The sequence below is a fragment of the Rhinatrema bivittatum genome, chromosome 7 (assembly GCF_901001135.1).
Source record: "Rhinatrema bivittatum chromosome 7, aRhiBiv1.1, whole genome shotgun sequence".
NCBI classification, from domain to species: Eukaryota; Metazoa; Chordata; class Amphibia; order Gymnophiona; family Rhinatrematidae; genus Rhinatrema; species Rhinatrema bivittatum.
Genome location: NC_042621.1, coordinates 44,579,772 through 44,601,359, shown reverse-complemented (window position 1 = coordinate 44,601,359; position 21,588 = coordinate 44,579,772). Strand labels below are relative to the sequence as shown.

Here is a 21,588-nt window from a genome sequence, read left to right as displayed (position 1 = left end):
GTACCTTCTCCATCGCAATTATATCTTTTTTGAGATGCGGCGACCAGAATTGTACACAGTATTCAAGGTGCGGTCTCACCATGGAGCGATACAGAAGCATTATGACATTTTCCGTTTTATTCACCATTCCCTTTCTAATAATTCCCCAACATTCTGTTTGCTTTTTTGACTGCTGCAGCACACTGAGCCGACGATTTCAATGTGTTATCCACTATGACACCTAGATCTTTCTTGGGTTGTAGCACCTAATATGGAACCCAACATTGTGTAATTATAGCATGGGTTATTTTTCCCTATATGCATCACCTTGCACTTATCCACATTAGATTTCATCTGCCAGTTTTAGGTGTCCAAATTTTACTTGGCTAGATTTATAGCAGCTGTTTGTGCAAATGGAGCTGTCTGGCTAAATTTAGCTAGGAAGGCTGAATATCAGCATTGAAAGACTAAACTGGTGGAAAATAAGAGAGTAAGTGACTGGTGAGGATGAACTGGTGGAGAGAGAAACAGACAGGGCTGGACTGATGGGGATAGCCTACAAAGAGTGGCAGTTACAACCCTTTAACACCTTGCTGGGCAGATTTGATGGCTCACTGGCTGCCGGAGACGACATTGAAAGTGGACGTGGTAAGGGTGGTAATGGTGGTCGTCCGTAACCCACTTCAAATGATGTTGATGGCGAATTCAGCCCAGGGCAACAGTTCAGCCCAATCATTTTGGTATGTACCCACATAGGCACGAATGAACTGCTTGAGTGACCTATTCATTCTCTCAGTTTGCCCGTTTGACTGAGAATGGTATGCAGAGGTGAAGTTGAGAGAGATATCAAACTTCTTGCACAATGCTTTCCAGAACTTCGCGGTAAATTGGGCTCCTCTGTCAGAGACTATGTGCTTTGGCATGCCGTGTAGGCGAAAGATGTGAGTGATGAAAAGCTTTGCAAGCTCCATGGCTGTGGGCAAGCTAGGGAGAGCCACAAAGTAAGCCATCTTCTGGAAACGATCCATTGTTACCCAGATGGTATTGTTACCTCCCGAGAGTGGTAAGTCTACCACAAAGTCTGTAGCAATGTGAGTCCAGGGCTCATCTGGCACTGGCAAGGGTTGGAGTAGGCCCCAAGGATGTCCAGGCGGCAGTTTCTGTCTGGCACAATTGGAACAAGAAGCAGCGAGGAGAACGTGTCTTCCTTCATGATGGGCCACCAGTAGTACTTCTGTAGTTTAGCCAGAGTTCTGCATTGACTAGAGTGTCCAGCCAGTTTTGAATCATGAGCCCATGCTAAGTTTTTTTTCTTAGATTCTTGGGTTCAACGGTCTTACCCACAGGTACTGTAGGTAAGACCGTTGAACCCAACTCTTTTCGGGTCGATGATATGTTGGGGTTCATCAGGTATGTCCTCAGAGAGAAATGAGCAATATAGGGCATCTGCTCTGACGTTCTTATCTCCAGGGTGGTATTTCAGCACAAAGTCAAATCTGTTAAAGAACAAGTACCATTTCGCCTGCCTATGGTTTAGGTGCTGTGCGTGACTGAGGTACTCCAGATTTTTATGATCCATAAACACAGTGATCTGATGTTGTGCACCTTCAAGCCAAGGGCGCCACTCCTTGAATGCTATCTTTATTGCCAGTAGTTCTTTATCCCCTATGCCGTAGTTCTTCTCCGCTGTCGAGAAGCATCGGGAGAAATAAAGAACATGGGTGTAAAGTCTTAGTCACCGGACTTAGTCACCGGACTGGCTTAGCACGGCCCCTACGCCTATGTCTGAGGCATCGACCTCTACGATGAAGGGCCGGGTCGGGTCCGGGTGACGGAGGCATGGCTTGCTTGAGAAGGCGTCTTTCAGTTTCTGGAATGCTGTTACTGCCTCCGTAAAACAATTGGCGATGTTGGCACCTTTCTTGGTCATTGCAGTAAGCGGAACGGTTAGTGAGGAGTAGTTCTTGATGAATGTTCTATAGTAGTTGGTAAATCCCAGAAATCGTCTAAGAGCCTTTAGACCTGTGGGTTGTGTCCATTTCTGAATGCTCTCCAGCTTCTGTGATTTCCATCTGGAAACCTTGATTGGAAACAATGTACCCTAAGAAAGGCACTGATTCCTTGTGGAACTCGCACTTTGACAACTTGGCGTATAGGCTGTTCTCGCGGAGTCTTTGCAGCACCCTTTTGATATCCTCCAGATGAGTGTTCATATCTTGGGAGAATATTAAGATGTCATCCAAGTACACAACGACACATTTGTAGAGTAGATCACGCAGAATGTTGTTCATCATGTTTTGGAAGACAGCCGGGGCATTGCACAAGCTGAAGGGCATCACTGGATATTCAAAGTGTCCATCCTGGGTATTGAAGGCTGTCTTCCATTCATCACCAGAGCGAATGCGTACGAGGTTATAGGCTCCCTTGAGGTCAAGTTTGGAGAAAATCTTGGCTCCCTGTAGTCTATCAAATAGCTCTGAGATGAGTGGTAAGGGTTAGCGGTATTTCACAGTGATCTCGTTTAGACCTATGCAGTCAATGCATGGACGCAATGTTCCATCCTTCTTCCCAATAAAGAAGAAGCCTGCGCCAGCAGGAGACTTGGAGGGCCTTATGAAGCCTTTCTGAAGGTTCTCCTGTATGTATTCAGACATAGCTTTATTTTCTACCACGGAGAGAGGGTAAACCTTTCCTTTGGATGGCTCTGTGTTAGGCTTCAAAATTGATGTGCAGTCAAAGGATCTATGTGGAGGTAGTACGTCTGCGGCTTCTATTGGAAAATACATCTTGGAAAGATCATATTGAGGCGGCAACCCAGGCATCAATGGGGTAGTTGGCATGCAGGGTGTAGGAGAAACCTCCATCAGACATTTACCATGGCAATCTGGATCCCAACGTGAAAGTTCCAGTGTAGCCCAATTGAATTGAGGCATATGTTGCTACAGCCACGGTAGCTCCAGTACTACAGGGTGCATGGCCTTCTCTAGTACAAAGAAGGAGTCTCTGAATGGAGAGTACCGGTCTGCAAACCCACTGGTCCGGTGAGCTGGGTTACTTCACCTGGTAAGGGCTCTCTGTGAATTGAAGATAGGAGTAGTGGAGACGTCATAGTGGTGGTGGGAATCTGCAAGTGCTCCACTAATCGTTGCAAAATGAAGTTGCCCCCTGCCCCTGAGTCCACTAGGGCAAGAGTCTGGTATTCTAAGGGTCCGCAGACCAAGAATACAGGAAGAGAGGGTGTAATTAGACCTAAGAAGAGTCCTCCCGCAGGACTTAGGTCTGCCAGTTTCCCAGACATATAGGGCATGTTTTGCACAGCATGCCCAGCTTGTCCACAATACATGCATAGTCCCAACCTCTTCCACGTTCTTCTCTCTTTGGACGTCAGGTGACTGCGGCCTAGTTGCATTGGTTCTTGTTCGCCCGCAACTGGACCCGAGGGAACAGGCCTGGGTGAAGACTTAACTCTAGTTTCACCCTGAAGGGGTCTTCTAGGAGTCTTGGTCTCTTGAACCTTGTCACGAAGTCGGTGATCAATCCTTGTAGCCAACTTCACTAGTTCAGCCAAGGTCTTAGGCATCTCACGAGCTGCCAGCTCGTCTTTCAAATGAGAGTTCAGTCCTTCAAAGAAGAGGATCCTCGGGCATTTAGGGTCCCAATGTAATTCAGACGCCAGTGTCTTGAATTTTATGGCGAAGTCAGATAAAGGTTTACTACCTTGCTTCAGGTGAATCAACGAAGATCCTGCAGTTGTGTGCCGGGCAGGGTCATCAAAAACTGATCTGAACAGTTCAAGGAACCCGGCAAGATCATGTAGGATAGGGTCATCACGCTCCTACAGTGAAGAGGCCCAAGCCATCGCTCTTCCATCTAGATAAGACAAGATGTAGGTGGTCTTGGCATAGGCTGTAGGGAAATGATTAGGTTGCAGGGGAAAAGTGGCATGTAACTTGGTTGATAATCCTCTACATTTCCAAACTTTTCCCTGAGAAGCTGTTGAAGCAGATAGAGGTACATTGTTTTGACTGTTACTACTACTACTTCCGCAGTGTAACTTCTTTACCTGTGGTTGTTGGTGAATTCATCTGTGAGTGCAGCTGGTTGAATGCAGCAGTCAAATTCTCCAGCGCATTCTGTTCGGATATTCGCTGGGCCAGGCCTGGAATGGCCTGCAATGCGGTGAGCTGAGCCAAATCCATGGAGTTAGTAATCTGTTATGGTTTTGAGGCGTTTGGGTGGATTCTCGGGTACTGTGGAAGATGACCATGCCCACGGGGAGGAGCCCCATGGGGAGCCACCAGAAGTGGCATTAGTGAGGTGATTCAGAGAGAGCAGTCCAGGGACCCTCGGCAGAGGGAACCCGTCTCACCACAATGGTAAAGAGAGATCTGGTGTAGGTTTCCCAGCACGGCAAGCTATAGATGAGACACTGAGAATTAGATTACTCACTAGATGGTAGCTGTAAGGTTGGCGATTCCACCAGGCAGAAGTAGATGGTAACAGGGAGAACAGGCCCTCGAGGAGCGAGTATCTGATCCTAGTAAGGCACCTGAAAGAAAGCAAAGGGCCCCTGAGGAGCGGGTACCCAGGTTAGCGAATACCCCGAAGGGCAGAGAGAGGGCTTCCAGCGGCAGCTAGGAAGCAGCTGAGTAGCGTAGACCGGACGAGTCCAATCTGTGTTCCAGTCCTTGCTAACTCGATTAGCTAGCAAGTAAGGGCAGGCTAAATACCTGGATGGCGTAACATTACTTGAGGGGGACGCCCCCGAGGTTCGCGGCATAGCTGGAATAAAGACGTGGGTAGCGCGCACGCATCCTAGGAGGCCCTTAGGAGAAACATGGCGTGAGGCAACGCCATAGCCGTTCCAGGGACTCCGGAGAGAGCGGCTTGCAGACACGGCAGTGGCCACCTTCCCAAGGCTAGCGGGGAGAGCAGAGAAAAAGGTGAGGCACAGGGGTCAAAGCTGTCTGAGACTGGACACAACAATCAGCATGGCTTTAGAAAGGGCCACAGCACTGAATCCTTGCTCCTATCTTCTGTTGACTCTATCTTTAGAGGATTTGACTCCAATACTGATTATATAATAGTCTTCCTAGATATCTCTGCAGTGTTTGACACACTAAATCACAACGTACTATTCTCCAATTTACAGCACATAGTTATCTCTGGTTGTGTGCTACAATGGTTTAAATCATTTCTTGCCAATTGCCCTCAAAAAATCACATATGGTAACTCTAATTCTGATTGGTATTTCACACACACAGGTGTCCCTCAAGGTTCTTCACTCTCCGCCATTTTCTTCAATATTTATCTACTCCCCCTCTGTCATCTTCTTTCTGGTCTTAACCTAGAATTTAAAATTTTCACAGACTATATCCAGTTTATCATTCCCTATGCTGACTCCTGGACAAAAACCTTATCACTGATACAACTATATTTAAATACCATAAACACCTGGCTTTCTCATAATTGTCTAAAATTGAACATAGCAAAAACAGAACTCCTATTCCTTTCCATTATTCCTGAGTCAACTCGCTGCCCACCAGCAAACTTTATCTTTCATAGCCATACTATTTCAATTACAAACTGTGCCCGAAATCTAGGAGTACTGTTAGACTCCAGATTATATATGACTTCTAACATTTCTGCATTAGTTAAAAAAAAACAAAACAAAAAAACTTATTTCAAATTACACCTACTCAAAAACTAAAGCCTCTTCTTTTTCCATCTGATTTTCGCTTAGTTGTACAGGAGCTTATCCTATCAGGTTTAGATTATTGCAACGCCCTATATTTAGGTCTTCCAGCAACCACCATTTATTCGCTTCAACTCATTCAAAACTCCGCCGCTTGTTTAATTTCCAATACCCCATGCAGAGAGCGCATTACTCTGGTCCTACACTCGATCCCTCCATTGGCTTCCTATACACTATCGCATCTATTTCAAGGGACTATCTATTATTCATAACTTAATCTACAACCCCTCAATCACTTGGTTATGTCCCATTTTAAGACTGTATCAGCCACCTCGTCAACTAAGATCCATGGACAAATGCATGTTAGAGGTCCCAACAATAAAAACAGCCAGACTAGACATAACTTGCAGGCGTGCCTTTTCAATTGCTGGACAGATATTATGGAACTCCCTCCCAGACCATATTCGTCTCATCCAAAATTACAAAGATTTCAAAAAGGCTCTTAAGACACATCTCTGATCTATGGCATATGGCAAACTTGAAGGTTCTTAAATAAAATTTTCCTCTATTTTGTTATCTTTTATCTTAATTATTCTGACACTGAATTTTTATTCATTTTTGGTTTTATCTTTATGTATGTACTCTCTGTAAACCACTTAGATCCACCACAATTGTATAGGCGGTATACAAGAACTTTTAAAATAAATCCTATAAAAACACATAATTGGACATCACACAGTCCCATGCAGCTGTCATCAAGGAGTTATCCTATATGACCTGTGACAGGGAAACTACCCTGAAAGTTCAGTCCTGGTGAGATGGCTATTTCCATACCTACCTCTTAATAGATTTTGTCCATGCAGAGACAGAACACACACACACTCATAAAGCAAGAGGCACCACTACTATTACAGTATTATCACACAGTGCTGAGCATGCATGTCAGTGGCGCCTCTAGACAGATCAGAAGGACCTTCTAAGTAACAAAGAAATCCCTGGCCAGTTTCATCCATTCTAGTAAAACTACCACTCAAATTATTCAAAAGCATCAATCAAAATTATTTTATAGGTGTGAAGTCTGAAGTCTATACAAGATAGGACAGAATCTGAATATAAACCCTGTATCTCAAGTTCTACAATACTCTCTGGTCACAGAAACTCCCCCAACAAAGAGTGCAGAGCAGAACAAGTATATTTACCCTTATTACTCACCATAGAAAAATAATATTCAAATTCTGGTGTCATTTCAGTAACAGCAACCAAATGCCTTCCAGCAACACTGTATAATTCAAAGCCCTGCAAAAAAATGTTCTTGGAAACTATAGCAAACTTGCCATAACATAACACAGTATCTGCCAGACTCCCTACTTATGAAAGGCAACAGTGCAAATAATAGCCCATGCCCTAAAACCACAATAAATCTTAGAACAGAACAAATCAGGTACTATAAATCCCTAGGTAGAAACCATACTCTAGCTTGTAAGAATCCCTCACCTCAGTCACACATGCAGAACACAGACTGACTTCACCAAATATAGAATAAAGAGACCATAAAGAGACCATAAAGTAGAAATACAAATGTACAGATAAAAACTGGACTGGAATATGCAGCAAGCCATGCAGAGTAACAGTGGAAAAACAGAAACATAACTATTCCTCATAAAAAATTGAACACAATTGAGAAATCAAAATAGTTAAACCATACTAACAAAAAGAATACATATTTCAAAGCAGCTGATGAACAGAATAATTTAAAGACTTGTATAAAAATGTTTGTGTACCATTTATCAATAAAATATTTCAAAACAGCCAGCACACCAAATAACACCCAATAATTAAAACTAATAAGAATAAACAAATCCCTAGCTCTCCATACCTGGGAACTTTTGATTTCTAGTCATCTTGAGGTTGTTGTGGAGTCGGGTGGGGGAAGCTGTATAAACTTTATCCGCTCTCTGTTATGTACAGAATTCTTCTCTCTCTCTCTGTCTCTCTCTTTCTCTCGCACACAGCGCTCGCTCATTCCAGGCCTTCCCCCTCTCTTCTGGGCTGCTTCTTCAGCACCACTGGGCCTCTTCTTTGCTGCAATAGCACTACTGGGCCTCTTCTTTCCTGGGCTGCTGTGGGATGGGGTCTGCAGTGGCTCTGCTGGGCCTTTTCTTTCTAGGGCTGCCACAGGATGGGGTTTTTTATTCATCCTGGTGACTCAGTGGCCTGAGAAAAAGACTCAGGGCATGGGCCCTGTGCCCAGAGCTGATAACGCCCTGTTCCCTGTCCTTTCCCTCCTGCTCTTTCCCTATGGCTCCTTCCCTTTTGCCTGCATCCTCTTACCCATGGACACTTCCTGAGAGTTACTGACTCCCCAACTTCAGCAGTACTTTCTCTCTTCTTCTCTGCCCCTTTTCCACACCTGCTCCCTCCCTTTGTCCAATGTGGCCCTTTCCCCCATCCTCGTCCCTCTTCCCCCTGTATTCATAATAAAATTCATGTACTTACCTTCTTTGTAGTTGGTAGTCTACTCCACACTCGCACCGCAGCTGTCCTCTTCTCACAGCAGGATTGGGCTTCCGAGTTGCAGCTCTTCCAGGCTCTGGATAGCAGCTATCCTACTTCTGGACCCAAGGGGTACTTTATTTTCTAGCGACAGCAATGCTGCTCTAGACCGCGTTTTGTGATGGACCTCCTGCCCTGCTTCTCACGATGCTCCTCCTTTTGGTGGTTCTCTTTGTAGCCACAATCTGTTTGTCTGTCACTGCAGTGCTCCTCCTTGGTTATCATCATGGTGGTGTTCCTCTTCTGGCTGCAATGATCGACTCCATGCAGCTATCCTGCCTATTCAGACAATGGCAGCGCAGTCCAGTCTGTAGGTGGGATAACTGGCATGGATTCCCAGACCCCTAGGGGTGAAAAGGCCACGACTGGGAACCCCTGCACTAGGCTACTTCTACACTCCTTTAGTGGTGAAGCACCATTAGGCCTGTGACAGTGACTGCTGAGAACAGGAAGGAATAGAAGGATTAAGGCATATAATTGTAATTCCAGGAGTACATTGTACTTTAATTTTGTAGTTTAACACATTCTCCCCACACATGATTGAAGCGCTTAAAGTATTTAAGTGCAAACTCCACTGCCATCTTCGTCCTGTTTGAAATAGTGGACTAGGAGGGTGAATGGACTCCCGGAAACCCAGCACTATTTGCTAACATGGGCAGGCTGCTGGATTAGGCCTCCGTAATGCACAGAGCTTCAGTGAGAGAAAAAGTGAAGCAGCAGTAGGATCCTTAAAGCACTGACAGGCCTGGTTATTGAATCCTTTTCGAGTAGATACCATTTCTTGGAAAAATAGGAAGTTCTTGATATCAAAATCCAAAGGTGCCAGCCAAAATTACTGAAGACTGAGGAGAGAAAAATATTTTTTAAATTCTTTTGCTCTCCTTTATCTTGCTTTATTTTCCTTTTATTTCCTTTCTAATGCTCCCCATCTTTTCTTCTGCACAGCCTGGTGCCAGGTGACCCGCTGCCCAGTGTTTTTGAACCGCGGTCCATATTAGACAAGTTCCACTGACCTGGTGTGATCCATGTCTTGTTGCATCCATAAAAGATCATTTCCTAGTCTGTGTAGCAGCTATTAGGGAAAGAAGTTTCCAGAATACTTGTTGGAAAATGGCTCTCTTATCATCCTTCATGCTGCTTCTGTGTAGTGTCTGTTGTACACACAGAAGCACACGCCATCTGATTTTAGCATTAAGTAGGATAAATCCTCCAAAATTCCTTCCCTCCATGAAGGAGAATTTCATAATCAAAGTTAACCCTGAGAAACCAAAAAATAGTCTTTGAGAGAAGTTTCAAAGAAGCAAAGTCTACTATGGTCTGCCATTCTTGCTGTACAAAAAGATGGCTTTCCCAGTCAGAGTATGCAGTTCAATTCTAATTTTGCTTGGAGCAGGTTATTTTTTTAAAAAGAGACCTGAAAATCGAATGCCCTGGAGATACAGGACTTGAGCTCCTGCAAAGCACAGCCGTAAGAATTCTGGTAAGAGCCAAAGCCACAGATCATATCAAACCAATTGTAGATCAACTTCACTGACTCCCCATCAAAAGCAGGATTAAATTCTCATCTTTAAGTGCATGAATAAACAGGCCCCAGAATACCCACCTCAACTTCTTCTTTCCTACACCCCTACCCTTACAAGAGAGCTACAATCCTCTCAATTGGCTCCTCTGGCCTCTGCTAGATTATCATGTTTATTTAACCAATTTATATTCAGCTAGTCCACCAATCTCAATGGATTACAACTGATGTACACAATAAAAATAATAGTACATCATCAATCATGAAACAAGCTACTTGAACATAACAGTAACTACATAGACAAATTATAGAAATTGCTTGCAGTCAGAGAAACCGAATCACATACTCAATCAGGAAAAGCTAAGAGAAAAAAATATGACTTAAGAGCTTCCTAAACCAAAGCAAATCAATCTGTTATCTGCTGGGAAACTATTCCAAAGTGGTGGACCCACAATATGGAAAATCCACTTTTGAGAAACTTCTAAGCGAGCTTGGGAAATGGAAGGAATCTCTAAAAGATATTGAAATAACAAATGAAGACAGCGGGTGGGACAATATCTATGCATGGAAGAAACAATAGCCAGAGGAGCCAGACCATGGAGAACCTTAAACACCCAAATAAGTGCCTTAAATTTCACCCATCAAGATATAGGAAGCCAATGCAGGTGAGCCAAAAGAGGGGACCTGACCACGCATTGCAGAACCAGAAATAAGGCGTGCAGTGGAATAAGCTGAAGTACTTGTAAACTAAAATATTGCAATACTCCAAACAGGGCAAAATTAAAGATTGAGTTACAGTAGGGAAATCAAAATGATGTAAATAAGGCTTTAAAAGATTGCAATAGCTGCAACTTTGTAATAGGATCATTGAACTAAAGAATCAGTATTGGTCGCAGGAAAGAGAGGAAGCAAACAAACCCCTAAGTCCCGAGCCTTTAACTGAATCTGTATAACATGCCCATCAAGCGAAAAATTCTTCAGGAGTTTCCATCCTAGATAGCAATACTATTTCTCTTTTTGAATGTTGTGCAAATTTGTTGCAAGCAGTTATTCTTTAATTCTAGACAAGCAGGCTGACAATTTATCTAATGCAAAGTCAAAGTGGAAGAAACTGGGGAAAAAATTGAATATCATCATGTAGTCAGTCGCTGGGTCTTCAGCTGCTCTGCCACCAAAGATTTGGAACATGATTCCCCTAACTGCATCGCAAACCCAGCTACCTCACTTTCAGGAAAATTAAATTAAAGCAGGGTGAGTCTTAGACCTTCCCAAAAAAAAACCCTCCTCTGACCCAGACCTGCCTAGCAGTAACCTCTGTTCCATTAGACCAGGGGTCGGGAACCATGGCTCGCGAGCCAGATATGGCTCTTTTGATGGCTGCATCTGGCTCGCAGACAAATCTACTAATCAGTGTGTCGCCACACTTTCCAGTCCCCCGGCTGACCCAGCTGCTCCCCAGTCCTCCTCCGCCCGGGCTTAAAATGCTGTCAGCCCGGCGGAACGCGGCAGAATAGCTGGAGTCGGCGGCACCGGCGTGCTCTCTTCTTCCCCCCCCCCCCCCCCCCCGCGGCCTGGAAGAGGAAGTGGTGAGCAGCAGGTGCGTGCGCGGGAAGAAGAGACCACGCTAGTGTGGTCAGCGTCGGTCCGACGAAAAGAAGACTGTGCAGCGCGGCTTGGAGGAAAAGAAAGAAGAGCTTCAACCGCGGCCGATGGGACTCCTCCTCCGCGAGGGCTGAAAATGAAGGAGATTAGCGTTGGGAGGAGGCTGCTGCTGCCGCCGAGGTCCCGGGGTGGGGGGAGAGAGAGAGAGAGAGAGTGAATGAGCGAGCAAGCATGTGTGTTTGAGATCCTGTGTGTGTGAGTGAGAGATTGCATGTATGTGTGTGTGATTGAGAGTCTGTATATGTGAAAGAGAGTATGTCTGTGATTGAGAGCCTGCCTGTGAGAGAGAGAACATGAATGTAAGTTTACGATTGGGAACCTGTATGTGTAAGTTTGTGATTGAAAACCTGTTTGTGTGAAAGAGTATGTGTGTATGATTGAGATCCTTTGTGTGTGAGATCCTTTGTGTGTGAGAGAGATCATGTGTATGTATGATTAAGAGCCTGTGTGTATAAGTAAGAGAGAGCATGTATGTCTGTGTGTGATTGAGAGCTGGTTTAGGTGATGGAGCATGTGAGTATGTGATTGAGAGCCTGTGTGTAAATGAGATAAAGAGAGAGCATGTTTGTAAGCATGTGAATGAGAGTCTGTGTGTGAGAGAAAAAGACAGCATGTATGTGTGTGATTGAAAGCCTGTGTGTGTGTGTGTAAGTGTGAAAAGATAGACAGCATGTGTGTAAATGTGTAATTAAGAGCCTATATAAGTGAGAGAGAAAAAGCATGTGTATATGTGAGTGATTGAGAGCATGTGTGTATAGGTGCGTAATTGGAGAGCCAGGTGTGAGAGAGAGCGCTGGTATGTGACTGAGAGAGGAGAAAGTTCCAAGCAAACCACCCCTCCTCCTGCTAATTCAGAACAATCTCAGGACACCTGGATATCAAACGTTCCCAGGTATGCAGAGCAAAACATTTTTTGTATCCTTATTATTTTTCATTACTGGGTCCTTTGTGTCTGCTATTTTGAAATATTTTGTTGGTATCTGGAAATTTTTTTATATGAGTTTTTAATTATTGGATATTCTACTCATCAGCTGTTTCGAAATATGTTCTTTTTGTTAGTACAGTTTTACTGCTGATGATTTTATATTTCTTGATTGTTTTATAAGGATGGGTGTTTCTTTTTTCCTTGTTACACTGCATACAGAGACTCTGGCTTGTTGCAGTTTCCAATTCAGTTTTTTTTCTGCATGCTTCTAGTTATGCGTTTTGGTCTCTTTATTCTATGTTAGGTGAGGGTCAGCACGTGATTCAGGTGAGGTTTTCTGCTGGCGTGTAGTTTCTGTGTAGGACTCTATAGCAGCCTGACTTGGTCCGTTTTCCTAATAGGAGATGTATTGGTGTCTTAAGGCCTGGTGTAATATTTTCAGAGACTTATTGTACTTTAAAAGTGTGATCTTACATAAAATGCACACATTTACTTGTATTTAGTTTTAAACATATTGTATGGCTCTCATGGAATTACATTTTAAAATATGTGGCGTTCATGGCTCTCTCAGCCAAAAAGGTTCCTGACCCCTGCACTAGACTGTCTAACTATGCTGGATGCTACTGCTTTACAAATTATCAGAAGCTGGCTGAAAAGCTTTCAAACTGTATAACAACCAAAAAATGCTCATTGACTGATTACATAGTCTGCTTTGAGATCCCTTGTGGTAAAAAGCAGAATATCAAGTGCCTATAAATAAATAAAACACATGTCTTCTCATTGTGCTGATATGGACTAGGTTGGAAAATCAGCATCTTGCACTACTCATGGACTATGGAGACTGAGAGCCCCCAATGCCACTGGAGTGGGCCACACTGTAGGAAGAAGCAGGCAGGTAGGATGGACTGATTGAGATGGGGAAGAAGGAAAGCCTGGGGGTAGAGAGAGGAGAGCATAGAGGAGAAAAAAAGCAAGGAAAGGTTAAAAAAAATATATACCTCAAAGAAACAAAAAAAAAAAAAAAAGTGTTTTGTTCCCCCTGGTTTCTAAACATTTTTGTTGATGCCCAAGACATCTATTTTTCCATTTCAGGGTATGTATCTTCTTCCTTGCTCCAAAACTCCCAACAGTGTGGAAACTGACTTTCCCTGTACATCAAACCATTTGACTTAATTATATTTTGCCTATATGTAAGAAGGAAATATTTCTTTACAGAAAGGATAGTGGATGTATGGAGCAGCCTCTGTGTGGAGATGGAAGAGCTGAGGAACTCTGAAGGAGAAGAATGGAGATGAGGATGGGCCATGCAGTCTTTAATCTGCCGCCTTGTTCTGTAGTTTGTTTCCACATGTCTGCATATGATCCGCACCCTGTCCCTGGGTGGTTCCTGGGTATATGTCCACACTTGCTGTAGAATTGTTGGGACATAGGGTGGCTGCAGTTCCACACAAATGTACTGCAGAGAGAAACTCAAATTTGGTCAGGAGCCTGCCTCCCATAACCCCATGTTCCAGATCCTTTCTGTTGGAAGAGGCTTGCCTTCTGTGCATTTATGTTTTGGAGGTATTTAAACGTGTTTGTCGTATTTCCCCTTTTTCCTTCTTTTCCCTCCTTTAGATCTTTCTTTCCCCATATGCTTTATTATAAAGATGGTTGACTATTTTAGTAGCTGCCCTTTGGACAACTCTATTTATATTCTTTTGAAGGTGCAGTCTCCAGAATTGTACACAGTATTCCAAGTGAAGTCTCAGCAGAGACATAGAGAAGCAATATCGTTTTCCCTTTTCTGCTGTATATTCCTCTCCCTATGCACCTAAGCATCCTGGCTTTTGTTGTCACCTTATCTGTTGATTTGGTCACCTTTAGAACATCGGATATGTTGCTAATTCTTCTCCCAGTTGTATCTTCTGTTTTCCCAGTTCTCTGTAACCTGGTTCCTTGTAATGCCTGTTGCAATCTTGTGTTACACTGTAAACCGATATGATATGTATCTTGCCACATGAATGTCGGTATAGAAAAGTTCAAAATAAATAAATATAATTATCCCCAGATCTTACTCTTGTTTTGTGCACAGAAGAACTTCACTCTCTAGACCAGTGGTTCTCAACAGGTTTGTCGGGACACACTGGACCTGATGGGAGGCTACTCTCACTTCCTTCTCTTCTTTCTGGCCCTGTGGGAGACTGTTTCCTCCTCTACCCAGATCAGAGTGAGATATTGCCAGTTCCTGCTGTTCTGGGCCTGATGAGACACACACTTTATCTTCCCCTGCTGAGTCTGGGAGTGATGCTGCTGATCTCTTCACCCTTTGCAGGGTAGGGGAAAGGAGGTTGGGGATGCAGGGAAGATGAAGATGGAATAGAGAGGGAGTGTGGAGGCTGCTTAGCAGGGAAAGGGTGGGAAACGGGGTCGGGGTAGCTGGGCAGGCAGGGAGATGGGATGAAGGGGGTAGGGAGAGTCAGGGAAGAGGATGTGGGAGATCAGGAATGTGAGCGGATGATTGAAAGGGAGTAATTGGGGAAAAGTGAAGGTTGGTGGAGGCACGGAAGGGGAGTGACGGGGTGCAAGAGACATAATATGTCAGTTTTGGGATTGTGCATTTCTCCTAACTTTGCTTAGTGTATGAGGATATGTATTTCTGTTTCTAGCTCTCCAGTTTTGCACTACATCCAGAATAGCTTTTTGAGGTTTCCATTTCAGTTTTTGTCTCCACATTTGTAATTTGTGGTCTCTTATTCTGTATTTGGTGAAGATCCAATCTGTATGTGTGTGACTGAGGTGAGGTATTTTACTGGTAAGTAGGGATTTGTATCCATCTTCTTTGTTGCATTTTCTCATTCTCAATAGGCTATGCATTGGTGCTGCACTACTGCCTTTTCATAGGAAGGGCTATTGCTGTTTGAGTTCTTGGAATTAGTGTTACAGTGATATGGAAGGTTTGCTACACATGTGCTGAGTGTGTTTGGTTTGTTTTTTTTTGTTTCCAGGTTTTGTATATTACAATGTGCCTGGTACCAAGGGAGTTTGTGTATCTCTTACTGAGATAGCACCAGAATCAGAATATCTTTTTTATATAGCGAGTTGTATTTGAAATATCCTAGTTCTGCTCTGCATCCATTGTTTGGGGGTGGTGGTGGGGCGGCAGCAGAGGCGGCAGGCTTCTGTGAATGCAGAGTATATGCTTACGTTTAGCCCCGTGATAGTCAAGTGTTCAATGTGTCACGCCTGTAAGCATTATCTGCCAGTAGAAAAAAGGTTGAGAACCACTGCCCTAGACAGTACTGCTCCCTTGTTTTTTGCATCCCAAATGCATGATACTGCATTTTTTTAGCATTAAATCTTAGCTGTCAGACCTAGACTGTTCCTCAAGCTTCATTGGATGATCCTCATGTTTTTCAATTTTCCAGATTTTATTCTGTTTCAGATTTTGGTATCATTTTAAAAAAGACAAACTTTGCTGATTAGCCCTTTTACAATATTGCTTATGAAATTGTTGAACAGAAACAGACCGAAGACTGATCCCTGCAGTACACCACTAGTATTTCCTCCCTCCTTGGGTTGAACTCATTTATCACTACCCTTTGTTGCCTGCCATTCAATTTATGTCGCCTATGTGGCCTTACTGAAATCCAAGTACACTGCAACAAGCGCTGTCCCCTGATCCAATTCTCTGGCCACCCAGTCAAAGAAATTATTATATTCATGATGTGTATCTGGTAAAAACTATGCTGCATTGGATCTTGTAATCCATTGGATTTTGGAAACTGCACTATCCTCTGAATCAGCAGTGTTTCCATTGATTTACTCACCAGAGAGGTCAGACTAACTGGCCCATAGCTCCCAGCCTCCTGCTTTCTTCCACATTTGCCTGTCTCTAGGCCTGGAGGGTCCTGGTTGTTAGACATCAAGTCCTTCCTGTGGAGAAGGAGTTAACAGGTCTTTGTGCTGAAGGGTTTTGATTGTGGTAAAACCAGTAAAACTGGCTTATATTTGTTTACAAAGTCTTGCAGCCATTTCTCATTTCACACACTGTGATGTATGGAGGACAGGAGGCTGAAGGTCACTTGATCCTCAGATACTAAATCTGTGAGTTGAATATTTTGTTAACTTGAGGAGAAATTCTCCCAGGACAAGCAGAGATGGTAGTCCTCACATATGGGTGATGTCACTGGACGGAGCCCTATCACGGAAAACTTTTCTGTCAAAGTTTCTAGAAACTTGCACTGGCACACTGAATGCACTCAGCATGCCATGATTCCTGTGTCCACAGGGGTCTCCCTTCAGTCTCCTCTTTTTTTTTTGCTATGTAGTTTCTCACGTTCAGGAGCTCTGTGAGATTTTTCTCACAACTTTTCCTCAAGGAAATACTTGAAGTTTTACTTCACAAATAATTTTTCCCTACACGGGTCTCCCTTCTTATACAATTCATCATCGCTCGGTGAGTTCTATGCCCTCATTCTCAGTCGGTTCCTGTCACCTCACTATAGGTTCCTCCAGGTTACCAACTGAATTGCAGCCCTCTTACTCCCTATGTTTTTCACCCTCTGTCCGCCCCGCAATGCCCGCAAACGTCCTGCGACCTTCCACCGGGTTCATCGGGGTTAGAGGGATAGGGACGTCCACGACCGTTGCCGCCAGGGCTGCCGTCAATGCCATCGATTCTCACATCGATTCCATCGGTGCCTCCATCGATTCCCTTGCTGCCCTCATCCATGCCGTCACTGCCCGTATCGATACCGTCTATGTGCCGTTGACGCCCGCATCGGTGCCATCGATACTACCAAAAGCATCTATACCTCAATCAATGCTCTCGACTAAACAAAACACTCCATACTTTGGGTTCTAAACCAGAGCCCCGTGTAATCCTTGGGCGACAGACAATGCCAGGAGCAGTGGAGGCATGGTAACAGTCCGTCACCAGTGCCATCCATGACATAAGTGGCATCTTCCTCGGTGCTGGAGAATGACCAGGCTGAGCTATGAGAGAAACATCGTCGCCAGCACCGGCGTATTTCACGTTCGGTGCAGGCACTGATACTGCACCGGCATCAATGTCCATTGAGCCAGTTGCGAAGCGGGCCCGGGTACACGAGTCTCTGTGCTCTTCTGCACCCAAGGTACAGAGGCATTCCCCACAGACACCAGTGCCGGGTACTGAGCCACCACAAATAAATGTGCAAGTGCCAGTAATGCCTAGCCTGTCTCCCCTGTAGCTGCACTACCCATACCAGCTTCAGGGTGGAGCTGGACGTTTACGTCCCTCAGGCTGTCCTCGATGCCTCCCGGAATCTACTAACACCGAAGCCATCGATATTCACATCGTTGTGGCACCGCCTCGTTGTGACACCTACCAACAACAACCTAAGTCATCGCCACTGACTCGTCCTTCTGAGCTCCACCACGAAGGGCAATGGACATGCTAATCCCGCTTTGGCACAGATCCCATCGAGACTTGGTCACTAAAACAGGCCAGATGTTCTCTGAAGGTTCGAAGTTGTCACATCTTCCAAGAACCATATGGGTGTCACAATTCACTATTTACCAGTTATGTTTGACACAACACCAAGGGAACCACTTAATCAACATGGATTTAGAAAAGGTCATTCCACAGAAACACTTCTTCTATCCTCTTTTGATACTTTTTTCCGTGCATTCGACTCATATACAGACTACATTATAGTTTTCTTAGATATATCAGCAGCATTCGATACCATTAATCATCAGATACTCATTTCAGGTCTTCAAAACATAGGCATCACAGGTACAGTTTTGAACTGGTTTACATCTTTTCTCTCCAACCGACCTCAACAAGTCAATTATAGTCAGCACTGCTCTTCCCCATATATCATTAATTCCGGCGTTCCTCAGGGCTCATCTCTTTCTCCTATTCTGTTCAACATATATCTACTTCCTTTATGCTACATTCTATCCTCTCTTAATCTTCAGTTCAAAATTTATGCAGACGACATCCAATTTTTTGTCCCTTATAAATCATCCTGGTCAGACACTCTATCTTTAGTTTCTCTATACTTATCTACAATCAACTCTTGGCTCTCCCACAATCAATTAAAACTGAATCCAGCAAAAACTGAGCTCGTATACTTAACTTCCATCTCTGATTCTTCATTAGGTCCACCATCACATCTTACAATCAATAATGTTACTATCCCCATAACACGCTCTGCTATAAGCCTAGGTGTAAACATTAACTCAGATCTTTCTCTAAAACAACACATATCCTCACTTACAAAAAAATCGTTTTTCAAACTACGTCTGTTAAAACATCTTCGTCCTCTACTATTTTACCGAGATTACAGAACCATTCTTCAATCCATAATCTTCTCTGGCTTAGACTATTGTAATGCTCTTTTCCTAGGATTGTCAGACTTCTCTATACCCCCTTCAACTGATCCAAAACTCTGCAGCCCGGATACTAACCAGAACATCTTTACGTCATCATATCACCCCTATTCTACAATCATTACACTGGTTACCCATAAAGTTCAGAATAAAATACAAAATTCTCTCTATTGTCCATAGTTTAATTCATAACCATACTCATACTTCTACCTGGCTTTGTTCAATACTGCGCATATACAAACCGACGCGACACTTAAGATCACTTAACCAAAATTTACTAGATATCCCTTCTCCTAAACAAGCCAGATTAGACCTCACTAGAAAAAGAGCCTTTTCAATAGCCGGTCCAACACTTTGGAACACTTTACCAAACCATCTTCGCTCGATATCCAACCCTGCACATTTCAAAAAATCTCTCAAAACATATCTTTTTCAACTTGCATTCAACACGTCTTCTAATTAAACTCAATCATCAATACCGAACTTACCCTCTTAAACTTAGTTACACCCATTACAATCCCATTTATACTACACATAACTACAACATACCTGCTCATTCACACGTTTCCAACTATCATACTCTTCTCCCTTCTTCCCTTATCTCATATAATTTTTACGCTCTATTTCTCCCACTTCCCCTTCCTCCTCCCGTTCCCCTTCCCCCCCTCTTTCCCCTTTTCCCCCAAACAATAAGCCCATGGTTCCAAACTTTTTATATTTTTAATAACCTTATATACTAGCATTCTGTCTAGTTATTACCAATTTTTATGTAAAGTTTAAAAATTCCATTTTATTTTGATTATTTTATTTTTGGTTTTAAATCTGTGAACCGTTTTTGATAAAATTTCTTTTTTAAAAGATGGTATATAAATACTTTTTAAATAAATAAATAAATAAACCTCTCTGCCAGCAACACGGGATTGCTTAGAGACGTCCTCCCATTGCCAGTAACGGGACTCTGTACTCGATAGTAAACTGGCTTCTGGCCTCTGATTTACGGCTCGAAGTCCAAGATAAACCAGCTGATCTGCCATGCAAAAGATCTAGCAGACAGTGCCTCAATTGCGAGACCTGCGACAGCTCTCTACGTTTCTTGCACAGTAGAGAGGGATGCTGGAAAGACTTTTACCGCTCACGCTCTCGCATGAGACAAACGGATATCCAGATTACACCAGCTCCGCCAGTCGGGAAGGCTCCGGAATTTTTCAACCTTGCCAGACAACAGAGCGGCCATCCCACTGAGGACCAGGTACCGTTCCCTGGGCGCAACAAGGTGGAAGATTTTAATCCCGCTATTTCCTTCTTTCAACAGAAAGCAGACTATCTCCACCATCCTGCACCTCAGAAGCCTCAACAAATTTCTTCAGAAAGAAAAGTTCAGAATGGTGTCTCTCGGCACCATGCTTCCCTTATTACAATAAGTGGGTTGCCTCTATCCTCTGGTCCTTCTCTGCACTTCATAGTGAGTCAACAACATTATTAATACCAAGTTCTGCTGTTCGAACTAGCTTTGACAACTTGTGTATTTCACCAATTGTCTAGCAGTGACTGCCGCTTATCTACAAAGAACAGCATTCTTGCCTTTCCTTACCTGGACGACTGCCTAATAAGGAGTCAATCCAAGCAAGGAGCTAAATTCTCTAACACTCACTATAAATCTCCTAAATTTGGCTGGAATTTCTGATCAACTTTCATAAATATGTAAATAAGATACCTCTGTAAAGATTATATAATTCTTGTCTTTCCCTGTCTCCTTCCTTCCCAGTTTCAACAACCTTGTTATATTGTAACTTTTTTACTTCCTCGACACTGGTTAAAAGAAAGTTATTGCACCCCTTGTTATATGTAAACCAGCATGATATGATTGTATCATGAATGCCGGTATAGAAAAGCTTTAAATAAATAAAATAAAATAAAAATAAAATAAATTCCATATGGAGCAGTTCTGAGCACTACAGCCACAACGGACTTTCTGCCCAACAGCCGCCCAGACATCCTCTCAAATCTCCATATCTCTGCACACGTGCAACATAGCCTCAGCCCATCAGTTCTTTCATTGCTGGGCCACATGGTTTCCACTATCCACGTCACTCCTATGGCCAGACTAGCTATGAGGAGAACTCAATGGATTTTCATATTTCAGTGGCTCTAAGCAGTTCAACCGCTTTCGTCCCTGATCCATATCACCGATCCAGTACCAAATCCTCAGATGATCTTGGCCACGGTTGCATCCATTTTGGGTTGAGGAGCTCATCTCAACACCCTTCGAACCCAAAATGTGTCTACTCCGCTCCATGGAAATTCTCAGATCAACTTCCTGGAGTGTCGAGCCATGCATTATGCCCTTTATGTCTTCAAACACTGCCTCTCACACAAAAATTGTAGATACAAATAGACAACATTGTGGCAATGGGGTACTCGAACAAATGGTGACACACAGGCTCTTATCTGCTCTGCCAGGAAGCCGCGCAGTTCTGGGCCTGGGCCCTTGCACACTCCATGCATCTCCGGGCCACTTATCTAACAGTCATACCGAACGAATTAGCAGATCATCTCAATCGATGTCTCCATCCTCACGAGTGGTCTCTGAATCCATATATAGCGAGCAAAATCTTCTAGCGCTGAGGTCAACCAACCATTGACCTCTTGCGTTCGAATCGAACCACAGAGTGGACAGATTCTACTCCCTACACATGCATCCGAATGAGTTACCATGGATGCCTTTGCTCGCTTCTGCAACAAAGGCCTCCTACCGCACATAGCCAAAACTCTCGTGATGCTACAACAGGACAGGTTTCAATTATTCTCCTAACCACATCCTGCCCTCGACAAGTATGTTTCCCCATACTTCTCGACCTATCACACCAATAACAGGTTTGCCTACCCACAGGTCAG

General features: G+C 43.7%; 1 protein-coding gene across 1 annotated transcript in view; it reads left to right on the top strand.

Annotated features, from left to right (window-relative positions):
- The window catches only part of LOC115095082 (cytochrome b5), a 138,135-nt gene that overhangs the window by 69,890 nt on the left and 46,657 nt on the right, over positions 1-21,588 (top strand). The gene's annotated exons all lie outside the window — the stretch shown is intronic.